The sequence below is a fragment of the Octodon degus genome, unplaced genomic scaffold, assembly GCF_000260255.1.
Source record: "Octodon degus isolate 3935 unplaced genomic scaffold, OctDeg1.0 scaffold00255, whole genome shotgun sequence".
Classification (NCBI taxonomy): Eukaryota; Metazoa; Chordata; class Mammalia; order Rodentia; family Octodontidae; genus Octodon; species Octodon degus.
The window spans coordinates 65651-69959 of record NW_004524831.1 but is presented as its reverse complement, the minus strand read 5'-3'; the positions used below and the strand labels follow the sequence as shown (position 1 = coordinate 69959).

The 4309-nt window shown below is 35.1% G+C and overlaps 1 gene segment (V, D, J or C); it reads left to right on the top strand.

The window, feature by feature from the left end:
• Positions 1-4309, top strand: part of LOC101590448 — a 52522-nt gene that overhangs the window by 720 nt on the left and 47493 nt on the right.

The window sequence follows — 4309 nt, the reverse complement described above, 5'->3', positions numbered from 1 at the left end:
TACTGCAAAGAAGCTGTTATGGTCAGGATTTTCCACATGGCTGAAAGTACAGTTGGTGATTTGCTTACAGTCTAGTGCTGGGATTATGGTTGTGAATTTTACAGCAGTCCTATGTTGAGCAGCTGGCATACAACAGAATGGGATACGAGGGTCAACACCACCCCTCTTACTGCTTTACTTGTTTTCTGTCACCAAGAAATCTCTTCCTCTTCGAAGATGTTTGCTATATTGAGCTGCCAAATATGAACTGAGACCTCTAAACACTGAGTCAAATAAACCTTTCATTCTTTATCTTTGGTGGTCAGGTGTTTTTTCATAGCCATGAGAAACTCAAAAACACAACTCCCTTGTAAAATACAAAGGGGGAAAAAGTTTGTCTACTAAGAAGCCTGAAAGAAGTAGTTCCTAAAATATATTTGTGAGGACACAAGCAATATTGTCTCAGTTCACTTACTGGATTGGACCCACACTTGGGTAAAGCTGATGGTTCTTATTCCTGTTCATGTGGAAAGATAACCTTTGCCATGTTATACCCATTGTGGAGTTCATCAGTGGATTCAAATTTTTGTAGAAAGTATATGTTTGTGAACTAAATTTGTTTGAAGAAGAAGCATTCACCAATTTTGATGTGACAGAATTGCAAAAGAGTTGAAGAAATATCTAAAAGCAAAGTTTCACAATCACATGACATTGTTCTCTTTCCTTAGTAAAACATTGCCAGAAAGTTGCTGCCATGTCTATTTAACAAAACTTACTAATTATGAATCTTTACGCTAACAATGAATTTGATTGCAAAGTAGAGAGATTTCCCAGGAACCTGTTTTCACCTTACATGTATAACCTGCCTCCCTACTAGCAGCCTGTCTACAGTCCCTCTTCGTCTGAGTGGTAGGCCCCACAGTGAAACACCAGCGCTCCCACAGTCACAGCATGGACATTTCATTCCTTCTGCTGTGCATTTTGGGGATTTTCATAAATGTTTAATGACATGATTTCCCTACAGGATTCATGCATGTCCAAATTATTTAGATGATCACCAGGAGCAGCCATGTGGTACCTTGGGGAATTAGGTGGCTATTTACCTGGGCAAGAGGTGGAGGCCCTGGCAGAAGAGTGTGAAAGCAGAGCACCTGGGAAGATCCCAGTGGACCAGGTTGCCTGTTGGGCTCTTTCCTGAGAAATCTCCTGGCATGCTCACTACACACTTGGGTAAAGCTGATGGTTCAAAACCTTCTTTTTTGAAGCCTTTTGCAGAGGTCCCATCTAGGTTTACAAGCAGTCTTCATCCCCAGGGAAGGGCTGGAGATGGAGCTGAGGAAAGCATCTTAAGAGGGTTCAGGAATGCATCATGCTCAGACCAGGAATGTGAGCACCCCATGTTCTAGTCCATTGCTGTCTTCATATAAATAAGATATTCCCAAATAGCCTTCACAGTGGAAGGACCACTTTCTATTCCCATTGGCAGGGAATGTATTCCATAGTCCTTAAATCCTCAGGATTTTTTTGTCCATGTTTGCTTCTTCACATTTCTAAATAATATGTGTCACTTGGTTGTATAAATATGTTTTCCTATAAGCTTATTAAAAATCACTGAAATGTAAAAAAAAAAACCATTCAAATTCTTATTCTTATTTTTTTTTGAGAAATTATTTGGTTTGTTTAAAATGTTTCTTAAGAGAGCTGGCCAGATAGCTCAACAGATTATATTGGCTGCTTAGGCATGCACAGCAGCCTGCTACTTGATCCTTGGCCTGCTGTGCTGGGCCCGCCCTGGGGTGAGCTAAAAGGGCGATTAAGACTGGGTATGGTGTCGCGTAATCCCAGCACTTGGGAGGCTGAAAAACAGGAAGGATCACTATGAGTCCGATCTGTGTAGTTAGACACTGCAGACCCCATACTAATTATATATAAATAAGTAAATAAATAAACAAAAATTAAAATGTTCCTCATTAATTTCAGAGTTTAGACGACGGTGTGTTTCAGACCTGGTCAGTTTGGATCTCAATTTGTTATCTTCCTAGAAATCCACTTTGAACTCTGGTAGCTGAGCTTAGCAAACATGTATTTTGTTTCAGAGAAGTGACTAACAAAGGAGATTATGTATTTTATTATCAGAATAATGAAAACTATATGATATAGCAATGTTATTTCTAAATTTACCAATTTTACATAAAAGTATTGGGGCTGGGGAGATAGCTTAGCAGAAGAAGTGCTTGCTTGCCACGTGCAAGGGCCTGAGTTCAATCTTCAATTAAAAAAAAAAAAGAAGCATCAGTGGATTTACATTTTCTGGAATCAAGATGACTTTTCTAATTTATATAATACAATTATATTGAAATAGCTCTAACAAAATATTGATGTTTAATGCCATGTTGGCAGCCAAGTATTTAGCTCAGCTGTTTAGTACCACCCTTACAAGCATGAGGCCTTCCCTGTTTTTGATTCCTGGTTCAAAAAATAATCAGTAAGAACAAAGCTCTTCTTCTGTTTCTTTCTTTTTTCTTTTTGGGCGGAACTGGGGATTGAACTCAGGCCCTTGTGCTTGCCAGGCAAGTGCCTATTCTACTGAGCCATCTCTCTGGAGCTCCTTAGTTGTAGTTTTTTTTAAAAAAAAATTAGTCATGTTATGTCAAATATAGTAATCCTACAAAATCTTAATAATAATTTCAAAATTAAAAAAGAAAGATATATTCCTGTATTTGACAGAAAATATAAGAAAAAGAAAAACTTTCAACAAAGATAATTTCCAGAGGCTCAAAGAGTAGTAGCAGCATTTGTCAAATACTTGATAACAAATATTGCCCAGGCAATTATGTTACATTTAGAGAATAACAATCATATTACAATACATATGTTACATTAATACTGAAAAATATGCACAATAAAACAAAATTTAATGATATAATAATAACATATTTTATTGTAATAATACTGTTAATAATCATTTTGATGCATAATTCAATACCTTGCTTTTGTACTATTAGAATCATTTGGCAAACATTATCTATTTTCCTAGTTTTCTTTTTTTAATTAATATATTTTTAGCTGTCATGTTGATCTTTTAATGTGTGTCATTTCTAACTTCATATCAATTATTACTACACTCTCTATAAAACGAAATTTTTCAAAATAATTGTGTAAATTAATGTAAAACCCCAGATGTAATTCCAAGCTTAACAAGCAACAAATAATTCTGGTGCACAGATCTGCTGTTCAAACCTTTTTAATTTCAGTTAATGTACTTTTCATTCTCCAAATTTCTTATTTGATTCTTTTCATAAATTTCTGCCTTAATGATGTTCTGTATTTTTTTCATACATTTATTGAGAAACAAATAGCAATGAGACAGTTTCAAATCAAACTGATAGGACAGTTATAATAATTAACACAGTGCATACATTCTTCCTAGGAGTTAATTGCTGTACAAATGCAGACATGATATCCTACTTACAAACACCATTAGAACAAATCCCTTTATTCATTAAGAGAATGTAACTGTATATCGATTCTAGGCACTTGAATACACAGATACTAAATGGACACTCATCTACATCCCCTTTTTGTTGTTAAGTTCGGTTATTTGAACATTATAGGTGTGTAAACTCAGCAAAATATTCTAAAAGAGTCCAGTAGAGCCTGAATTTCTCAGAGTTTATTGATTGATTTAAATTTAGTTTTTAAAGAGAATACAAATTTAAAAAATATTAGAAATGATATCGAATTTCCCTAAACAAAATAATACAAATTTGACATCTGCTGTATTCCAAGTGTTTTCTTCAAATTAATTGTTTATATTATCTGATCTGTGTGTTCCATGCAAGCCAGTCATTCCTCTCCCGGGAATTTTTATAGAAAACCTGAAAAGATCATACCACAGTGATATATGTGCACTTATGTTTATAGCAGTGCTATTTGTCATAGCTAAGTCTTGGAAGCAACCCAGATGCCCCTCAGCTGAGTACTGGATAAAGAAGGTGTGGTCTATGTGCATAATAGAGTTTTAGTCACCTATTGAAAGGATACATTTGAGTCTTTTATTGGTAAATGGATGTAACTAGAGAACATATTCTTAAGTGAAATACATCAGATCCCCATAAGCCAACATCATATTGTCTCTAAGGTAACTTGAATGAATATATAAAATTTGAAAATGAGCATATAAATGAGTATACAATATACACTGTGGAAAGATAATTAATCCGTTCAATGAAAAGGAATTACTGAGATGAGTAGGACATGAGATGGAGGGTGGGGAAAAAGATATATCTATGTACAGGGGAAAAGAGATATATCTATGCTACTTTGTAAT